The 10,204-nt window shown below is 44.5% G+C and overlaps 1 pseudogene; it reads left to right on the top strand.

Moving 5' to 3' along the window:
• Positions 1-8,626: 8,626 nt before the first annotated feature.
• LOC125511849 lies at positions 8,627-8,765 on the top strand (annotated as a pseudogene).
• Positions 8,766-10,204: the final 1,439 nt, after the last annotated feature.

Raw genomic sequence — 10,204 nt, 5'->3', positions numbered from 1 at the left:
GTACACATTTATATCAGTGTATATACTATGAGAAATATAATAAAATCAGCACCCCTGATTATTCAGGGCTCTGTCGTTTCATTTCTAAGAATAATGAGTCTTTATCACTGTAGATGGTCACTTTGGGGCTTCCTGCTCATTGAGCATAGCTGTGAATATCCCTCTTGATCCGGATAATACGCCACACTTACAAATCACTTGGGGGCTTCCTTCTCATTGAGCATAGCTGTGAATATCACTCTTGATTCGGCTAAAACGCCACAAACCACTTGGGAACTTCCTGCTCATAGAGCATAGTTGTGAATATCCCTGTTGGTCCGGCTTATACGCCATGTTTACAAAGCACTTGGGGGCTTCCTATTCAAACATAGGTGTATTCACCAAAGAGAACATAGCGTTACTACCCTCGTGAACTGGTTTGGAACACCAGGTGTATTCACCAAAATCTTCCGGGTTATCCTGCTTTGTAGAATCTGCCACTCTGCGCAGGTAATCCCGGAATGACAAGCCGAACTCTTGACAGTCAATCTTACATAGACCCTGAACTTGTCAACGTTAAACCGGCGGTCATGTGAGGCCGGATTCATAAAGTGTAAAAGGTTAACTCAGTGGCTTGGCGGCCCATGAAAGCCTTGGAGCTTTAGGCTTGGCGGCCTATGAAAGCCTCCTTTTCTCGATTTTGATTCATTATCTTTTTCTGAGCATTTTTTGGGATTCATATATTTATACCGTGGCTTGAGGCAATTCAGGCCATGTAGCCTTCATGTCTATGGCTCATATTTGAGCTTATCCGGAGTTTACTAACCCATCATGATGGCGGACTATAAGTCGCCAGTATAAGATGATATTAGATACTTGGAAGCATTGTATTCTAAGTCTTGGGATATTGCCCTTTGTTGTATAAGGCATTGTAAGCCGACAGTATATTAAACAAGGCATTATGTATTCAATCTTTGGGTTGTCACCCTTACTGCACTGGTATGATAAGCCGGCAGTGTGATCAAGCACTACAGGTATGATATTTTATTAACAATCATATAAAGATTGTGGTTATACCGGCCCTAGTTATGGACTATTTGTCCCCAGTGGTTTAATATGGGGTACTGTGACCCGCCCCGCGGTGAACCGCTAGGGCACTTGTGATTTATTTGTGTGCAGGGTATTGTAAAATCTGATCTACATAAATCGACGCTATCATAAGCATAAAGTGGTAGTTTTTCAGCTGGCGGATCAGCAGTTGTGCAAAACAAAAACGTGCACGATGGCACGACAGATCAAAGTTTCACTAGCCTATTACATGACTCAGTGAACCAAGAAGATCAAGTATTTTTTCAGAAGATCAAATATTTGAACCGCCCAACGGGTTAATCTTCTTGGCCTTGACGGCTTGAAACTTCTGGATCATCCTTCTCCAGTTCTTAATCCTCCTCCGCCGTTTGGAAGTTTGGTGATGACTAATAAATGCCACACAAGGCTTGGAATTCAGCTTCATCATCTATAAGGTCGGACGGATCAACTTCAGGGGCGAAAGTATGCTTACGGATTGGGGGAATCAGATCCATCACTTTATAAGCCGGCGCGGGCATCTTCTGATTTCTGTATCATAAGCCGGCTGATATTTTGATAGATTTGTCTCAACAACAATCAGAGTCGCTAGAGGACGTATTTCCTTCACACAGGTGACGAAGTATTTTTGGTCAAAAGGAGTGCCATCTTCTTTCAAGCTTGGGTATCTAGTAGCTACCTCGGACAGGTCTAGCTCTGGTAACCATGCCTTAGCCCGGCTCAAGGCCATCACAACACCGGCTCTTGCAGATGACCACTTTATCTCTTCAATCCTAGCAGGCAGAACAGAAAGTTTCTTCAAGACGTCACTCAACAGAGTGGGAGCCTGATTAGTTAGAGAAATTGTGGCCAGCGTGCGCTGAGTTCCGGTATATAGCTGTTCAACAAGCGTATATACGGCCTTGAGCTTCACAAGCATTTCTTGACTAAGATTGTTATTCCTGGGACCTGTATAATAATTATGGATTAATCAGAGATGGTTTGTAACATTCAAGATAAAACTCAATTTTGACGTTGGCCAAGCTGCTCAACAAACATAGCAGACACCATCTGGGATATACGGTGTTTTAAACCGGTAAGCTCAGTGGTCACCTCTTGAAGAGTAGATTCCGCCTTTTCAGCCCGCTGTATCAGAGCAGTTCTCTCCTTAGCCTAGGCGGTTCTTTCAGTATCAAAGCTGGTCTTCAGTTTTTCTGTTTCAGCCAAACTATATTGAAATTTAGAGTCGGCCTTCCGGGTCTCAGATTCTTGATGCTCCAGCCAGGTTTTTGTGTCAGCCAATTGCGATTAAAGTTGAGTAGTGGCATCCTATAAATTCAAAGATTTACAATTATATTTCATATTCGGGTTACAGTAATAAAAGTCCCAAGCCTTTTGCAAACAACAACACTTGGCACTTGGGGGCTAATGTGTACCAAAAAATTCTTTATACAACGGCTTATATGAATAAGTCCCAAGCACTTTGCAAGCAAGAGTACTTGGCACTTGGGGGCTAATGTATATTTGCTCTTAAGAACAATTTTTAAAGTCCCAAGCACAATATAAATATTACACTTGGCACTTGGGGGCTAATGTATGTTGCTCTTCTGCTAAGGTAGAACCATTGGCTGACCTGGACAAATGATGTGATGCGTTTTACAAAGGGTACAACTTGGATGGTTGATTTCAAACAAAATGATTAGTCTCAGCTTATTCATGATGGATTAAGCCGCCACCTGGGGGATACGGAAGCAAAGTTGATTTCTTACTGCTTTATGGTGACCCGGTTGTGCTGCAAACAACCACAACCGGTTCATGGGGGCCAACAAGTAAGCTTTCATTTGTAAACGATGGTGAACAGTATCGGTCCATTCATGCTGATTAAACTGGCCCTTGGGGGCTACGGACGCAATGTTAATTGTTAAAGACCCGGTTTAACTTTGAAGGTGAAAGCCGGCCTTTGAAGGATTCTACCAAAGATGCTTTTTATATTAATGGCTATTCTAAGTCTACAGCATATTCAATCTTATCATACAGAGTAGACTTGGGGTCTAACAGGATATGCATAATGTATCAAGCTAGAGTTCATACCTCATATTTCTGATGCATCTGCTTCACCATGTCAATTTCAAGATCGCGGCTGGAATGCACTTGGTTGAGATAACCAGAGAGTACTTCACTGATACTTAATTGAGAGTAATTGGCGATATCAAATCTCACTTTCCGCCTTTCAATGAACTCCTCTTTGGCGGAGTGCTTGGCCAAGACAGTAGGTTGACTCGGTTCTTTGAAGCCGGTTCTAGTGATCACAACATCGTCGGCGTGTGTTCCTGATGGTTTAATTGGGCTTGATGATTCAGTGTTCAAAGGATTGAGGTTTGTATGGTCGCTGGAGAGCTCAGGAATTTCTGGCAGAACATCATGGACAGGCTCCTCGGGTTGTGGCACGAAGGTGTCAGAGACTGGAATTTGTTGTTCCGGTTCTTGGACTTTGGGGTCTTCAGCCGGCTTGGTCACCTTTGGCTTCTTGCTAGGCTTGGCTTTTCCTCTGTAGGAGTTATGAGAGGTCAGTACAAGTATAAGAGCATAAGGAGGTAAAAGAGTAAAAAATAATTGTTGTTACCCAGGGGCAATTTTGAAAGAAGGCAGTTGGGTCTGAGATGAGTCACCGGAAGAAGAACGAGAAGCCTCCTGATAGTTTGAATCGAAAGAATTAAGTGGCTGACGAATGAGACCCGCCAGTGGATAAAAAGAGTTTAAATTTGGAAGGACCTCGTTTCGACGTTTCCCGGAGCTGGAGTATTTGGTAAGCCGGAGGATAGCTCTTCACATCTGTTGTTCCGAGTTTGTCGCCGGTTCTCGTGCTTTTGCTGCTTCAAAAGAAAGTGAGGATCCAAATAAGCTAAGGGGTGTGAAAAGCTTACTTTGCGGGTTACCCGTCGAATTTTCTGTCTTGGCAAAGGCTCTGAGTCGGAGGAAATAATAGTTACCTCTTCTTCGACCGCTTGACTGGCCCCCGTGTCATCCTGATGATAATCAGTGTCAATAAGATAATTGAAAAAGGAGCCAAGGGAATCAAGGGCTATCTCTGACTCAGAACTGTCGTCCGGTTCAAACATCTCGGAAGCAGTTAATTTCTTCTTCTTCTTCTTGGCGGCTTTATTGACGGCTTTCGTTTTGGCCCTGGCTTTCTTGGCAGCTTCATGGTCATACTCCTTATTCCAGAAATCGGATTCAGCCTGTGAAAATCGTCAAAGTTGAGTTAATAGAACATTTGGATGATAAGGTGAAGTAAGTGATTTAGAGACTCACATCTGGTGGCGGGTTAAGTTTGCAAAAAGGATTTAGCCCCACTTTGCTGCAGCTTCCCAGGCTCTCGTTCAGAAGGGTTTTTACCATTTCATTGATTGCATCATCAGTGAGGCACACGGAGTTGTGGCGCAGTGGATCTTTTGCACCACCTGTGTAAGTGCACATTAAGCCGGATCGGCGGCTCAAGGGTATGATTCGCCAAGAAACCCAACACCGAACCAAATCAATACCCGTTAACCCATTTCCCAGCAGGGCCTTGACGTTTGCAATAGTGGGAGCAAGGTTTGCACGTTTAGCAGAGGTAAGCTTTTCGGTAAGATGATGCTTTGGGTCAAGCCGCTGAACGTGATAACCCGGCAGTGGATTTTCATCAGCCGGAGAAGTATCTTTACAATAGAACCATGTTTGGTTCCAATCTTTGGGGTGACTCGGCAAGCAAGCGTAGGGGAAGACAACATCTCTTCTTCGTTGAATTGAGACCCTGCCAAGTTCTAAGCTGGGTCCGTTAGTAAACTCGTTCTGCCGGTTCAGATAAAAGTATTCTCTAAAGAGTTCAACGCTGGGTTCTTCCAGGAGGTACACTTCACAGAAAACTTGAAAATTGCAGATGTTTGATACGGAATTGGGTCCGATGTCTTGAGTATGGAGTTGAAAGAAGTGCAGAACATCTCGGAAAAATTTAGAACCGGGCGGTGAGAGGCCTCGATTCATGTGATTAGTAAAAACAATGACCTCACCATCCTTTGGCCGAGGTCTTTCTTCGCCTGGATTGGGGGCACGCCAATGCATGACATTTTTTGCTAGTAAATAGCCAATTTTGACAAAATCTTTGAGAGTGTCTTTGGTAACAATGGACTTAACCAAATTACATGAAGTGACTGTCTACGGCATTGTGAAGGAAGAAGCCTAAAGGAAAGAAAATATGCCAGTTTAAGTTGGTTTGTTAAGCCGGAGGTAAACGTTGCAGTATATATTCAGATTGGCGGCTTAAATGGGGCCTAATGACATATGACTAGGTGTAACTGGTGATGTAAGCCGCCATGACTATAATGGTGTTTAAGATCTATCAAGAGTGAAATCTACTAAGTGTTGGATAACATGTTTTACAGACTGGATCAGCTAAATTCGATCTAATGCTGTTTGAAAAAAGAAAATAAATCAAAGCCTAAATACCGCAACACTGGAAGAACTAGCATGTTGACAAGATTTCTGCATCTAAGAAGTATATTCAGTGATTAAGAGAAGGTGCAGAAACAGTTTCCGCATACTCCAAGGGTCATTTTTGGATTGAAGAAAGGATCAAGCCGAGGTATGATGAAGAACGATGATGAACTCTGAAGAACTTCAGAAAACCCTGATGGAGATCTACAACGGAGAAAGGAGAGGTACTTACTGGATCCATTGAGTAATGGAGAGGTGCCGCAGTTTCTCTGGTCTCGTTCACATTGACACAGCGGCCTGGATCGAGGAAGCCGATGAGCTCGACGGCGGTGGTGCTCAGGCATGCAAACGCGTCGTGAAGAGAGAGGATGAAGACGAGAAGGAAAAGGGAGGAAATGAAAAGGCTGCCTAACCCTATTTATAAGGGAAGGGGTAACTGGAGGGCACAAAAAATGAGGAGGCCAAAGAATGATTATCTAGCCGCTTGGATGCCTCGATTTTCGAGATGGTTATTAAAGATAAGGATTTGTTAAGATATGCCGGGTATCATGCAAAATTAATGACAGATGACGTCATGGCGGGGTTCCGTAATTCCAGGAGATGACGTCATGGTGGGTTACAATATCTCGCAAGGACAAACAAAGAAGGATTTTTTTTCTAAGTGTTGAAGATTGACATGAACAAGTTCAAATCAACCTGGGGCCTAGTGTTGGGGATATGACTATTAGGTATGACCCGCCCAGGAGGGGCCGGGTCACCCCAATGGCGGTTCATCAATGTAAAGCCCATGAAGAGGTAGAACATAGTGGTTCAGGAAGCAGAGGGTTTAAAGCCCAAAGGCAGATCAAGGCCTGATGACCCACAAGTATAAGGGATCTATCGTAGTCCTTTCGATAAGTAAGAGTGTCGAACCCAACGAGGAGCAGAAGGAAATGAGTTTTCAGTAAGGTATTCTCAGCAAGCACTGAAATTATCGGTAACAGATAGTTTTGTGATAAGGTAATTCGTAATGGGTGACAAGTAATAAAAGTAAACAAGGTGCAGCAAGGTGGCCCAATCCTTTTTGTAGCAAAGGACAAGCCTGGACAAACTCTTATATAAAGGAAAACGCTCCCGGGGACACTTGGGAATTATCGTCAAGCTAGTTTTCATCACGCTCATATGATTCGCGTTCGTTACTTTGATAATTTGATATGTGGGTGGGTCGGTGCTTGGGTACTGCCCTTACTTGGACAAGCATCCCACTTATGATTAACCCCTCTTGCAAGCATCCGCAACTACAAAAGAAGTATTAAGGTAAACCTAACCACAACATGAAACATATGGATCCAAATCAGCCCCTTACGAAGCAACGCATAAACTAGGGTTTAAGCTTCTGTCACTCTAGCAACCCATCATCTACTTATTACTTCCCAATGCCTTCCCCTAGGCCCAAATAATGGTGAAGTGTCATGTATTCTATGTTCACATGACACCACTAGAGGAAGGACAACATACATCTCATCAAAATATCGAACAAATACCAAATTCACATGACTACTTATAACAAGATTTCTCCCATGTCCTGAAGAACAAACGTAACTACTCACAAATCATATTCATGTTCATAATCAGAGGGGTATTAATATGCTTAAAGGATCTGAACATATGATCTTCCACCAAATAAACCAACTAGCATCAACTAAAAGGAGTAATCAACACTACTAGCAACCCACAGGTACCAATCTGAGGTTTTGGAACAAATATTGGATACAAGAGATGAACTAGGGTTTGAGAGGAGATGGTGATGATGAAGATGTTGACGGAGATTGACCCCCTCCCGATGAGAGGATCGATGGTGATGATGATGGTGATGATTTCCCCCTCCCGGAGGGATGCTTCCCCGGCAGAACAGCTCCGCCGGAGCCCTAGATAGGTTCCGCGTCGTGGCGGCGGCGCTTTGTCCCGAAAGCTTGCTTCTAATTTTTTCCAGGGCGAAAGACTTCATATAGCAAAAAATGGGCACCGGAGGTCTGCCAGGGGGCCCACGAGATAGGGGGCACGCCCAGGGGGGGTAGGGCGCGCCCCCACCCTCGCGGATGGTGGGTGGCCCCCTCTGGTGCTTTCTTGGCCCAATATTTTTTATATATTTTCCAAAACTGACTTTCGTGGAGTTTCAGGACTTTTGGAGTTGTGCAGAATAGGTCTATAATATTTGCTCCTTTTCAGCCCGGAATTCCAGTTGTCGGCATTCTCCCTCTTCATGTAAACCTTGTAAAATAATAGAGAATAGGCATAAGTATTGTGACATAATGTGTAATAACAACCCATAACGCAATAAATATCGATGTAAAAGTATGATGCAAAATGGACGTATCAACTCCCCCAAGCTTAGACCTCGCTTGTGTTAATTTACGTCTTGTATCAGGACTCTAGCTACGTTTTAGTAGTTGGTTCGGACTCTCTCTAGTTTCCTTGTTCGTCCAGATCTTGTAATGCTGAACCGACTCTGTATCGTGGGATCTTCCCATCTATTTAACATGACGCCGTCAGCCTCGTTAGGCAAGACGTTCGATCCAAACTTTCATGGTAATCAGAGCTAGGCTCTTCCATCGCATCTAGCAAACACCCCGAGACACCAAAACCTCCACCCAGCCATGTCATCTTCTTCCTCCACCGCTGTGCTTTCCACGCAGGTTACAGAAAAACTTACCCGACAGAATTATATCCTCTAGCGCGCACAGATCCTTCCTCAGGTTCACAGCGCCGGCCTCTATGGTCTCCTCGATGGATTAGATGCTGAGCCGCCCAAGGTTCTCGCCTCCAAGGACAAGGACGGCAAGGACATCACCACCCAAACCCCGAGCACGCGATCTGGGTTCGCTAAGACCAGCTCATGCTTGGGTATCTTCTCAATAATCTGAAAAAGGAGGTACTAATCCAAGTGGTGTCGATCCCCATGACACACGACCTCTGGACCTACCTCGCCAACATGTTCTCGTCTACATCACGCAGCAAGATAAATCATCTTCGGGTCACCCTCACCAATGCGCAGAAGGGGAACCAGAACATGGCAACTTACTTTGCCCATATGAGGTCGCTGGCTGATGAGCTAGCGACTGCTGGCAGTCCTCTCGGTGACGAGGAGCTGATGTCTCACATCCTCTCCGGGCTGGATATGGAGTACCAGCCGTTGATTTCCGCCCTTGACGTCCGCACTGAGCCCATCTCCCTCGACACCCTCTTCGCCCTCATGTCCAACTTCGATCAAAGGGTGGAGCTGTTCCAGGGCGCCGCCGGCAATTTCAAGTCCTCAGCTAATGCTGCTTCACATGGTGGTCATGGTCCCAAGGGCAACCGTGGCCAACCGCGCAACAACTATGGTGGACAACGCGGCGGTGGCAACAACTACAATCAGCACGGTGGCGACGGTGGTGGCTACCAGCAAGGAGGAGGTGGTGGCTACAACAACCAGCAAGGAGGCAGCTCTGGCTATGGTGGCTACAATGGTGGCGGTGGTAACAACCGCTCCGGCAATGGTCGTCCCTTCTACTCCAAAAATAGGGGCCGCCAAGGAGGACAATCTGGTAACAACAATACATCGCGTGGGCATGAATTTGATTAGTTTGGGCCCTGCCAAATATGCAAGAAAACTAATCGTATTGCCAAGGATTGCAACTGGTGCTATGCCGAGGACAACAATTATCAAAGAAAACGAGTTGCTGCAGCTGCAGATGGCTCTTATGGAGTCGATACAAATTGGTATGTTGACAAGGTGCTACAGATCACATCACTAGCGAGCTAGAAAAAGTGACTATGCATGAGAAATACCACGACCATGATCAAGTCCACACCGCCAACGGGACAGGTATGCGGATAAGTCATACTGGTCATTCTATTATCAAAACCCCACACAAAGATATACATGTTAGAAATTTTTTGCATATACCTCGCGCCTCGAAGAATTTACTCTCTGTTCATCGCATTGCCCTTGATAACAAAGTATTTTTAGAATTTCATCCCAATTTCTTTTTGAATCCGGATCAGGTCACGAGGAAAATTCTTCATCGAGGTAGATGCATACAAGGACTATATCCGTTGATTCCCCGGTTTAGAAGCTCAAATAAACAAGCATATGGAATCATTAAACTTTCATCGGAGCGGTGGCATGCACGTTTAGGACATCCTTCATTTATTGTAGTTCAACAAGTTCTTAGAAATAAAAAGCTCCCGTTTGTTGGTGAGCATAGTAGTGATACTATTTGTGATTCATGTCAGAGAGCTAAGTCTCATCAGTTTCCATATCCTATTTCCACTAGTATTTCTACTCAGCCATTGCAACTTATCTTTTCTGATGTGTGGGGTCCTGCCCCTACTTCTGTTTGTCGTCATACTTATTATGTTAGTTTCCTTGATGATTATAGCAAATACACGTGGATCTATCTTCTCAAGAAACGGTCCGATGTATTTCAAGTTTTTCATAATTTTCAAACACTTGTTGAACGCAAATTTGATCGTAAAATTATTGTCGTCTAATCTGATTGGGGTAGCGAATATGAGAAGTTAAATTCCTTTTTCCAGCAAATTGGTATTTCTCATCATGTCTCATGCCCTCATGCTCATCAACAAAATGGTTCTGCCGAACGCAAGCATCGACACATTGTTGACATAGGTCTAGCCCTTCTAGCCGGTGCTTCCATGCCGTTAA

This window comes from Triticum urartu, chromosome 5 (assembly GCF_003073215.2).
Source record: "Triticum urartu cultivar G1812 chromosome 5, Tu2.1, whole genome shotgun sequence".
Lineage (NCBI taxonomy): Eukaryota > Viridiplantae > Streptophyta > Magnoliopsida > Poales > Poaceae > Triticum > Triticum urartu.
Note: the sequence above shows the minus strand (reverse complement) of the source record. Positions and strands in the feature narration are given on the sequence as shown.